This window comes from Trachypithecus francoisi, unplaced genomic scaffold, assembly GCF_009764315.1.
Source record: "Trachypithecus francoisi isolate TF-2019V2 unplaced genomic scaffold, Tfra_2.0 Lachesis_group1, whole genome shotgun sequence".
Taxonomy (NCBI): domain Eukaryota; kingdom Metazoa; phylum Chordata; class Mammalia; order Primates; family Cercopithecidae; genus Trachypithecus; species Trachypithecus francoisi.
In genome coordinates, this window is record NW_022681454.1 from 38942720 (window position 1) to 38955301 (window position 12582).

Here is a 12582-nt window from a genome sequence, read left to right on the forward strand (position 1 = left end):
ACATTTGGATGGTTTCCTCCTTTTAGCTATTGTGAATAGTGCTGCTATGAACATACATGTACAAGTATTTGTTTAAGCATCTGTTTTCAATTCTTTGAAGGTATATCACCTATGAATGGAACTGATGGGTTATATGGTAATTTTATGGTGTTTAATTTTTTGAGAAACTGCCAAACCAGTTTCCACAGCAACAGAGCCATTTTACATTCCTGTGCATTGAATTTTAAAAAAAGAAGCTATGAATCTTCAGAAATGAAGTAGGCTTTCCATCTGCTTCCTTGGATTTGGCATACTCTAGAATAAATCGGTGGTTCTCAACTCTGGCTCGACAACATAGGGAGCTCAAAAAGAAGAAGGTAACAGGCTCCATCTCTAGAAATCCTGTTTATTTCTAATAAATCTGGGTTGAGCCCATGCCACTCCAAGTGACCCTGAAGTAATTCTAATGGCTGCCAGGATTGAGAACTACTACTCTACATGAACTCAGGGGAAGTAGTGCAAGAATGTTTTCCCTACAGAATAAGAATCATTAAATTGTCATGGAAACAGAACTCATTTCCATTTCTTAATTCCCTTGGCTGTTTGATTCATAGCCGTGTATCTGCACCTAGAATCATTCTTGGCACAGAATTGAATAAAAATATTGGCTTAATATTGAATATCCAGTTTTATTTTAAGCTTAAATGGATCATATAAAATAGCAATTAATAATTTTAAATGACATCAGCATTTTTAGCTACCAATAGTTAGAAAACCAGAAGGAAACCTGAAATTCTCTGGTTAGGTATTATTTTTAAATACACTATCTTTCTCTAGTTATTATGTTTTTAAGACTTTCTATGTAATATTGGTAGAAAATGATTTATTTCCTCAAAAAAACTTTTATTTTATTTTTTATTTATCTTTTATTTTTTATTTTTTTTGAGATGGAGTCTCACTCTGTTGCCCAGGCTGGAGTATAGGAGCACAGTCTCAGTCCACCTGACCTCATGATGCACCTGCCTCAGGTTCCCAAAGTGCTGCCCAGGCTCCATCTCTAGAATCCCAGCACTTTGGGAGGCTCAGGCAGGAAGATCACTTGAGCCTAGGAGTTCCAGGCTGCAGTGAGCTATGATCATGCCACTGCTCTCCAGCATGGGCAACAACAGATTGGGACTCTGTGTCTAAAGAATAAGTAAATAAATAAATAAATAATTTAAAAGCATGTAAAACATGATTCAATATAAAACCATGTATATATAAAAATTTGTCAAACAATTCTATATAGTCTATATATTCCTTCCATATATTCCATATAGTGTTTCCAGATACACACATATGTAGCAAAAGTATGAAAATATTCATAGCAACAATAAATACCAAATTTGGGATAGCAGCTGCCTTTGAGAAATAGAATCAGGAAAAATAGGCATGGGGCCTTAAACTTATCTATAAGGTTTTATTTTTAAAAATGTATTAGGCCGGGCACAGTGGCTCATGCCTATAATCCCAGCGCTTTGGGAAGCCAAGGCAGGCGGATCACCTGAGGTCAGGAATTCGAGACCAGCCAGATCAACATGGTGAAACCCCGTCTCTACTAAAAAAGATACAAAATTATCCAGGCATTGTGGCGCATGCCTGTAATACCAGCTACTTGGGAGGCTGAGGCAGGAGAATCAGTTGAACCTGGCAGGTGGAGGTTGTAGTGAGCAGAGATTGTGTCATTGCACTCCAGGCTGGGCAACAAGAGCAAAATTCCATCTCAAAAAAAAAAAAGTATTAAAGTTCTCATCAAATAAGGCACAATGCTAAGACTATTCCGAATCTGGGTGATAGGCATAACAGTATTTATGGCATTTTTTTTTATTGTTCTGTGTCCCTGAAATTTTACATGATAAAAGTCCAGCATTTGTTCACATTAAAATGGTTGATTTTATGTTATATGAATTTTACCTCAATAAATATTTTCTTTCTTTTTTTTTTTTTTTTTTAAGATGGAGTCTTACTCTGTTGCCCAGGCTGGAGTGCAGTGGTGTGATCTCAGTTCACTGCAGCCTCTGCCTCCCAGGTTCAGGCGATTCTCTGCCTCAGCCTCCTGAGTAGCTGGGATTACAAGCATGTGCCACCACACCCAGCTAATCTTTGTATTTTCGGTAGAGATAGAGGTTTCACCATGTTGGCCAGGCTGGTCTCCAACTCCTAGCCTCAAGTGATCTGCCTACCTCCCAAAGTATGGGGATTACAGACGTGAGCCACTGCACCTGGCCTCAATAAATATTTTCTTAATATTTAAAAATTGAGTTCAGGTGGAACTTAAAGCTCTCACAAACATTAATGACATTTTCTTTGACCATATCTACATAATGAAAAAAAAAAACTTGATAACAAGATATAAGTTTATTTTGTATTAATTATACCAATGTGGGCCAGACAAGGTGGCTCACACCTGTTAATATAGTTTGGATTTGTGTTCCCACCCAAATCTCATGTGCAATTAGAGAAGGGACCTGATTGGAGGTGACTGGATCACAGGGTGGATTTTCCTTGCTCTTCTCATGATAGTGAGTGAGTTCTCAAGAGATCAAAAAAAAGTGTGTGGCACTTCCCCCTTCACTCTCTCTCCCTCTTTTGCCACCATCTGAAGAAGGTGCTTGCTTCCCCTTTGCTTCCACTATGATTGTAAGTTTCCTGAGGCCTCCCAGTCTTGCAGAACTGTGAGTCAATTAAACCTCTTCTTCATAAATTACCCAGTCTCAGGTAGTTCTTTATGGTAGTGTGAAACAGACTAACACACCTGTAATCCCAATGCTTTCGGACGCCAAGGCAAGAGGATCTCTTGAGCTCAGAAGTTCAAGACTAGCCTGGGCAATACAGTGAGACCTCATCTCCACAAAAAATTTAAAAATTGGTCAGGCATGGTGGTGCATGCCTGTAGTCCCAGCTACTTGGGGGCTGAGATGGGAGGATCACTTGAGCCCAGCACTGCACCATCACACTCCAGCCTAGGCAACAGAGTGAGACCCTGTCTCAAAAACAAACAAAAATTATATCAGTGTGGTCCCCATAAGTGTGATTTTTAATAGGTGTATGGTTCCATATTCAAATCATTCTGGAAAAAGAATAATTAGGACCCTTTAAATAAAATATCCTTCATTCAGTGTACTACAAATAATAACTTGTCATTATCTACCTTCCTTACTCACTGGGTGACTTCATGTCATCTCAATCCCGCCTGAGACAATTAACTAGATTTAAGGGATTAACACAAATTCTTCATAATTTTTCTAAGCAGTCAAATATCCTCTAACTGAAAAAATGTTCCTAATAAGAATGTTTTTAATTTAGCTATTGACTAATTTTCCCACCAATGTAGTATCACATTTATAATTTAGACGTTATTATTCTAAATGGCTATTTGAGGGCATATTAAGAAAGAAGCTACAATATAAAGAACAAGTATTAGAGTTAAAAAATAATAATAACAATTACATAGTCAGCCTCTTTGAACCTTTAAGGCCCTCATTTACAAAATGTACAACAATGCTTAGCAAAAACGACAAATGAGACAATTATTCAAGTAGCATAAACAAAAGCTTTCTATAAATTCTAAATCACCCCACAAAAGTGGGTAAATTAAAATAAATTTAAAAACCAAATGATTGAATCAAAATATCAGTTGGCTTCTTTGCGGAAATCAACAAGCTGAATCCAAAAATTAGTATGAAAATTTAAGGGACCCAGAATAGCCAAAACAATGCTGAAGAAAAAGAAAAAAGTTGGAGGATTCACACTTTTTCATTTCAAAATTTACCGCAAAGCTATAGATATTGAGACAATGCTGTACTGTCCTAAGGATAGACATGTTGATCAATTGAATGGAATTGAGAGTCCAGAAATAATCCTTAACATTTATGATCATTTCTGACAAGAGTGCTAAGATAATTTGATGGTAAAAGAATAGTCTTTGCAACAAATGATGCTATACACATACAAAAGAATGGACTTGGACCCTACTAAACACCATATACAAAAATTAACTCCAAATGGATCAAAGATCTAAATGTAAGACTCTTAGAAAAAAACACAGGCATAATTCTGAATGAACTTGGATCAGGCAATCATTTCTTTTTTTTTTGAAATGGAGTTTCACTCTTGTTGCCCAGGCTGGAGTGCAATGGCGTGATCTTGGCTCACTGCAACCTCTGCCTCCTGGTTCAAGCAATTCTCCTGCCTCAGCCTCCAGAGTAGCTGGGACTACAGGCACACGACACCACACTCAGCTAAATTTTTTGTATTTTTAGTAGATACAGGGTTTCACCACACTGGCCTGGCTGGTCTCGAACTCCTGATCTCAGGTGATCAGCCCACCTCGGCCTCCCAAAGTGCTGGGATTACAGACGAGAGTCACCGCACCCAGCCAAAAATTTAAAAACTTCTGTGCTGCAAAACGCATCAAAAAGTTGAAAAGATAACTCACATATTGGGATAAAATATTTTCAAATCATCTATCTGATAAAGGAAGGATTTGTATCCAGAATATATAAAGAACACATACAACTCAACGATAAAAACTTAACCCAATTGTGAAAATGGACAAAGGATCTGAAAAGTCAATTCTCTGGAGAAAATATACAAATGGTCAATAAGCACATGAAAAGATACTCGACATCATTAGTCATAAGAAAATGCAAGTCAAAACCATAATGAAAAAATCACTTCACACTCACTAAGATGGCTATAATAAAAGGAACAGATAAGTGTTAGCAAAGATGGGGAGAACTGGATCCCTCACAGAGTGCTGATGTGATTGTACAATGGTGCAGCTGCTTTGGAAAACAGTATGGCAGTTCCTTAAAAGACTAAACATAGAGTTAACACCTGACCCAGCAATTTCACTCCTAGGTACCTACCCAAGATAAATAACACACAAAAATTGTGTACACCAGTGTTAACTGCAGTAATATTCAAAATAGCCCCAAAATGGAAACAACCCAAATAGCCATCAACTGATAAATGGAAAAAGAAAATGTGGTATATCAATTCAATAAGATATCATTTGGCAATTAAAAGGACTGCAGTACTGATACATGCTATGACATGGATGAGCCTAGAAGACATTACGCTAGGGGAAAGGGGCCAGGCATGGTGGGGCACACCCGTAGTCCCAGCTACTCAGGAGGCTGAGGTAAGAACCTGGGAGCTAGAGGCTGCAATAAGCTGAGATCATGCCACTGCACTCCAGCCTGGGCAACAGAGAATGACTGCCTCAAAAAGAAAAAAAAAAAAAAAAAAAAAAAAAGATATGCAATCCGAATATTAAATCATCTCCAAGAACCAAGTGTTTTTCGGGAAAACATGGAGCATCTTTCTTTCATTCAGTTGCCAACAACTGTCCATCATTTACCATCCACATGGTAAAATATTAATGTTTACAAAAGAAAATACTTACTTTTATTATACCATAGAACTTGATTTTTAAAATACAGGGCTATAAATCCCTTACTACAAAATGATCTTAGTCAGGTAGTTATAAACCTTCTATTTTTAAGCCAAAAAAAAATCAAATAGCACTTACATATTGGTAGAAATATATGTCTGTGAGTGACCTATTACATATTGATTTGTATTATACATCATGTTAGACATTGTCAATGTCTTGTGGTCAGGAACACACCTTAGACATTGTCAATGTCTTGTGGTCAGGAACACACCTGTAGTTGAACAAGTTGTGTTTATTATTCACACACACACCATGAGGCTGTGATCCCAGCTACGTGAGAAGCTGAGGCACAAGAATCACTTGAACCTGAGAGGCACACCATGAGGCTTGGGGCACCTCAGTAAGAGCGTGTTAGAATCTGTCATGGATTTGGACTCTGGTTGTGATTTGGGGGAGAGTTCAAGGAAGCAGGGGTTCACTGTATACTGAGTGTTGGCAGAATATGAGGACAATTCTGTGACTAGCTACCTCAATAAATCTTATCTATAGGGAGGACACTAGAGCATAGCTCAAGCTATAATTGGTAGAGAAGCAACTGTCACTAGCATTAGCTGGGAAGGGGGATGTTTGGTATTTTGTAGATGACACAGTAACCTTATTTTTGTGTGCATTTAGAAAAAAATGTGTGTTTATCTTGTACTGCATCAAGATACCTTGTATTTATTATCTTGTATTTAGCATGGTCTCAGATTGGCCTTGCCTAATGCTGATATTTTGTGAAACTATGTCCAACAGGAGAGCGCCAAGGCCTACCAGTGAATGCCAGGCTGGCCCCACAGAAAGAGAAGGGCTGCCCTTCTCTTTCTCAGCATCCCTAATATGTTACATATTATTTTAATTGCCAGCACTTACAATGAACTTGTGATAAATAGCTGTTTGGAAGGTAATTGTGAATAACTGTCATCAGAAAACGTTTAATAATAAGTAATATGCTTAATACACAAGTCTTTTATTAAGAAATTTACACAATTCAACATACCAATTTGAAATAAAAACTTATGACAATAATAAAATATTCTCAAAAATAATGATTTTTTTCTAAGATATTTTTGTGGAGGTTACTTTCTGATAAAATATCAAGAATAGCACAAAAAAATCACATCTACCTTTTACTTGGATTTACCAACTGTTTACATAAAGTGTCTCTTTGGCCCTAAACACTTCAATATGCATTTTCCTAAGAACTAGGACATTTTATTATATAACCACAGCATAGTCACTGAAATAAAGAAATCTAATGCTGATACAAAATGATTTTAAGACAGTCTCCCTCTGTTGATCATGCTGGAGTGCACTGGTGCCATCTCAGCTCACTGAAACCTCCGCCTCTCAGGTTCAAGTGATTCTTGTGCCTCAGCTTCCTACGTGGCTGGGATCACAGGCGTGTGCCACCACGTCCACCAAATTTTTGTATTTTTAGTAGAGACAGGATTTTGCCATGTTGACCAGGCTGGTCTCCTGGCCTCAAGTGATCCACCTGCCTCAGCCTCCCAAAGTGCTGGGATTACAGGTGTGAACCACCACGCCAGGCCCTATTTTCTAATCTATGGTCCGTATCCAAATTTCATCACTTGTCCTAATAATCTTTTTTTTTTTTTTTTTGAGACGGAATCTTGCTCTGTGGCCCAGGCTGGAGTGCAGTGGCACGATCTCAGCTCACTGCAACCTCTGCCTCCCAGGTTCAAGCGATTCTCCTGCCACAGCCTCCCAAGTAGCTGGGATTACAGGTGCCTACCACCATGGCTAATTTTTGTATTTTTAATAAAAACGGGGTTTCACCATGTTGGCCAGGCTGGTCTCGAACTCCTGACCTCATGATGCACCTGCCTCAGGTTCCCAAAGTGCTGGGATTACAGGCATGAGTCACCGCACCTGGTCCCAATAATGTTCTTATAGATGTCATCTTCACCTGGAGCAGGATCCAATCCAGGTTTATGCACTGCATTTAGTTATCACATCTACGTTTTTAAAAAACGTGCAAGTCTCTCAGCTTTTGTGTTGCTTAGCCTTGACATGTTTAAGGAATCCAAGCCCGTTATTTTGTAGAATGTCCCTCACTTTGGGTCTGTCTTTGTTTCCTTATGATTTGATACAGGTACACACTTGTGGCAGGAATGCATTTTTATGTTATATCTGATTCTTGCCAACAAAGACAACTCAAATATAGTTGTATAAATATAGAGAGAAAATACAGTCCCGAGAGTCATTTATTTGTTATTTCTTTCAGCTGCTAATTGTTTATAACTTAAAAGTCTAGATCTATAATATGATATGGTGTATGTCTGTGGTAGCAAATACAGTAAGAAATATTTCTTCATTACATGATTATTTCAATGCAGTATTTCCTTACAAAATAAACACTCTCATCAAGTTGATTTAGCAGTGTTGAGAGACAGGAACTTTTACTAATTTCTAACGTAGGCCGATGGTTTACTTTATGGCAAAGCTGCACTCCAGGTAAATTCCAACTAGGAAGCCCAACAAAGGTACCTGATGTGAAGCAAGACTGGGTTTAAGGGATCTAAGTCAATTCAACATATTATTCATGATTTCTGCCATGTGGCAGCTTCTCTAGGTCCTTTTGTTAATAGAGGCCTCCTGAAATCAATGTCTTGGTTATTCTAATTGTGCTGGCATTTCTACCCATTTATTTTCTCCTTATAGACATATTCAAGTTGTAATATACCAAGAAGATCTAGAAATGTGATATGTTCTTTTTTCTAAAACAAAGCATAACTTATGGTCTTCTAGTGTTGTGGGGGATGGGAAGAGAGAGAGAAAAAAATAAAAACAGAGAAACTCCACCTAAAAAAACACTACCTACACAGATTCTATGATTAAAAAAAAAAAAAAAAAGTTTCTGGGTGCAGTGGCTCATGCCTGTAATCCCAGCACTTTGGGAGGTTGGGGTAGGCAGATCATCTGAGGTCAGGAGTTCAAGACCAGCATGGCCAACATGGTGAAACCCCATCTCTACTAAAAATACAAAAATTAGCTGGGTACGGTGGCACGTGCCTGTAATACCAGCTACTTGGGAGGCTGAGGTGGGAGAATTGCTTGAACCTGGGAGACAGAGGCTGCCATGAGCCAAGATTATGCCACAGCACTCCAGCCTGGGTGACTCCGTCTCAAAAGAAAAAAAAAAAGTTTCTACATGTCAGCAATATGTACTTCCCCCAAAAATCTAATAATGCAAAATATTTGGGGAAATAGGTTTGAAGCTTCACATTTATGAAATTGTCTTAAATGTTAAGCCCAAAAGATAATGATGATTTTATATCCACAAGTCATAAGAAAGTACATTATTTTTTGGTTAAAAGAAAGGAGTGTGTGTGGATGGACACACACAAAAGGAAGAAAGGAGAAAGGTGAGGGGGAATAAATGGATCAATAAAAGAAAACAGCCCCAGAAAGCACAATACTAGTCTTTATAAAAGCTGAACCATGAACTTGAAGAAAAGATGCTCAGGTGAGAAAAATCATTCTTCAAATGTTTCCAGCAGAAGCGGAAAAAAAATTCTAGTTATTGCTATTTTATATGACTCATAGCAACTTAGTTTACACTATGGAGGACAGTGTAGCTCCCTGCTTCAATCCTAGGTCGAATTTCCACCCAGAAAATGTCTTGAATTTGTCTTCACCCTTCCATTTCTACTGCCAATACTCATAGAGTCCTTAAATTAGTTCTTATTTCAATAGGTTCTAAGAGTATCCTAACTAGTCTGTCTCTAGTGTCTTATCCTTCCAATCTTTTCTCAAACTCATAATTAAAGTTATCTTTCTTATGTCTATTACCTCGATTGTATTGATAATTTTACAGGTACGTGCATATGTCCAAACTCAGCAATTGTATGTGTAGTTTATTGTATATCAATTATACCTCAATAAAGTTGTTTTCTTAAAAAGCGAAGTTATCTTTCTACAACACATATCCAATCACATCGCTCTCCTACTCAAGAGCCTTCAGTTGAAGAAACGTAGTCCAGACTTCTCAGCATGACATACAAGGTCCTTCCAGCCTCAGCTCCCACAGGCCTGCATATTAGAAGAGGCATCGATCATGGAAAATGCCAGGATTTTCATATCGCTGTGCCTTTGTTTAGATTGTTGCCTCTCTGGAATGCCCATTCTAATCTCTTTTCCATCCAACCAAACCCTACTCGTTCTTCAAAGCCCGTATCTTCAACATTGTAAAGCTTTTCCCAATTCTTTCCACATACCCTCAATCCATTGATATTAAACCCTTCCTCCTATGCTCCACACTTCCTTCACACCTCAGTAACAGCAATAGGACTGAAGGACAGTTCAGTGTAGAGCAAGGCACTTGATAAATGCTCAAAAAATGTTTGTTAAATGAGAGCACTGATTTTAAAATAACTTTTTTGGGGTTGTTTTGTTTTTATGAGACAAGGTCTCACTGCAGTCACCCAGGCTGGAGTGCAGTAGCACGATCTTGGCTCACTGCAACCACCACCTCCTATAGGTTCAAATGATTCTCCCAGCTCAGCTTCCCAAGTAGTTGGGACTACAGGCATGACCCACCACATCCAGTTAATTTTTTCTTTTCCTTCCTTCCTTCCTTTCTTTTTTTCCTTTTTTGGCATTTGTTGTAGAAATGGGGTTTCGTCATGTTGCCTAGGCTGGTCTCAAACTCGTGAGCTCAAGCAATCCACCAGCCTCGGTCTTCCAATGTGCTGGGACTACAGGCATGAGCCGCCATACCCAGCCCACAGCTAATTTTTAAATTTTTTTGTAGAGGCAGGGTCTCACTATGCTGCCCAGGCTGGTTTTAAATTCCTGGGCTCAAGCAATGCTCCTGCCTTGGACTCTCAAAGGGTTAGGATTACAGGCATGAGCCACTGCATCCAGCCTGAAACTTTTTATTATGAAAACATTCAGGCATACATAAGAATAGGCACAATAGTATAATAAATTCCCATGTGATTATCCCCCAGCTTTAACAATTATGAACATTTTACTCTGATCTTGTGTAATCTCCATTGTTTCCTGTCATCACTGTCTGAATATTCTCCGTACATTTTCTTTTTTGAACAAATTGCATCTGTCATTTTTCAACCTAGAAAATGTATTTTATTAGTTTGATGGTTATTATACCTTTATTTTTATCAAGATTTATTGCGATATATATGAATTATAATGTTGAAATAAAAAACAAGTTCAAACTTGAACTTCTCATTGCTTAATAACAGTAAAATATTACCTCACCTATTACTTATTGAGTGCCTACTATAGACGAGGCATGGCTAGCAACCATCATGTATGTTATCTCATCTTTTCAACAACCCTCTAAGGTGGATATCATTAGCTGTATTATAGATAAAAAAAAAAAGAAAAAAGTGAGGCTGAGAAAGTATATTATCCAAGTTATTAAAGGATTACTACTGAGTTCAAATCAGCTTGTCTGTGTTTTCCACTCTACCTAATTACCTCTAAATATCCCTTCCCTCCTATCTACCTACTGAAATTTTCTTATCTATTCTGTCAGCCTAATGAGAAAAACATAATTCATAATAGAAATCAGAAAATGAGGCATCAGGGTCCCTAATTTTAAAATTATAAAATTATATAAAATAATATCAAATGCATCTTGCAGCTTGAAAATAATACACTGAAAAGTGACTTTCAGAAGGCATATAATAGGAAAAGATTTGTTGCTTCGTAAACAATCAACATTAAAAAATACATGCTGTTTTTCATATAACTCATATGACAAAAAGTGAAGAGGATTTGGGAAACAATTACCTAGGGATCAGTGACCCCAAAGTGTGTTCCCTGGACCAGCAAAATCAGCATCAGCCAGGAACTGCAATTTGAAATGCAAATAAGTTGACTTATTTGTTATGAGAAAACTAAAAATCTATTTTACTAAGATTATATGCTTTTTTTATTGCTCGATACTGAACAGCCTAATAAAAGTGTTACATTTTTTATTTGACCTAAATAAACATGTTAAATATACACATATACCACACTCATAAATATATAGTAAAATAGATATACATAGGAGCAAAAACCAGAAGGAAATACGCAAAAAAAGTAATATATATTGATAGTGGGATTTTGTTTTCTTTTCTCTTTTTAACTAATTAAATTGTCTCTAAAACCAAATTCCGTGAACATTTTTATTCCTATTTGATACATGGGAGCACAGATTCAGAGAAGATAATTTTCCCAAGGTCAAAGAAGGAGTAAGTGCAATGACCTGGGTTTAAAGTAGGAGTTCATGACCAAGTTCAATTTGCTATTACACCACGTGGTCCTTCAGCAAGTCTTATTTTACAATAGAAACACTTAAAATATAAATATGTATTGTGAGGCAATGCAAAAAAAATAAATTTTTTAAGAACCCAAATGTGTTGTTTAATATCATGTTTAAAGATTAAATGTGCAACGGTCATTATATACCAGCTTAGTTTAGTTACTAGGTTTTTGGAATGTTTAAAAAATTGTGTTCACAAGCTTGAAAAATGTCTCAGCCAATTTCTTGAAAATATGTTAAATTGACCATATTATTATATAATTTTTACCAAACTTGAGGTAAAAGTGAATATTAAAAATGAAAAACTAAGACAGTAGAATTTTATGATATACTAAAAAAGATAACAATGGTTATAGTACATCAGTAAGTTCTAGCATTCCTAAAAGACTTTCAAAAAAAGTCCTTTGGTAGGACTAAGGATTGTTGAGTGGGCAATATTAATCATAAAGAAAATGACTTAGAAGATGGAGAGATGTAAGGTTAGTTAATAAAAACAGAATAAAGTCAGTGAAAGCAGGGGAATTATGTAAGTTACTAAGACCTTATAGAAAACCAAAAACAAAATCCAACCAAAAAAAAAAAAAAAGACAAAATAAAGAGGAGACTAATGTGGAATGTTTACATTCTTGCTTCTACCAGAATTCTAGGCCAAAAGTAGAGCATCAGTTTAACTTTCTGGAAAGAATAATCTTGAGACTGAACTAAGTGATATGGTTTGGCTGTGTCCCCACCCGTCTCATCTTGAATTGTTACTTCCACAATTCCCACGTGTCGTGGGAGGGACCCAGTGGAAGGTAATGGAATTATGGGGGCGGGTCTTTCT

The 12582-nt window shown here is 37.1% G+C and overlaps 1 long non-coding RNA gene across 1 annotated transcript in view; it reads right to left on the reverse strand.

The window, feature by feature from the left end:
• Nucleotides 1-11398, reverse strand: part of LOC117085281 — a 29453-nt gene extending 18055 nt beyond the window's left edge. Inside the window, exon 1 of the long non-coding RNA XR_004437905.1 lies at nucleotides 11243-11398. This is a non-coding gene — a long non-coding RNA (uncharacterized LOC117085281). The remainder of the gene's footprint in view (nucleotides 1-11242) is intronic.
• Nucleotides 11399-12582: the final 1184 nt, after the last annotated feature.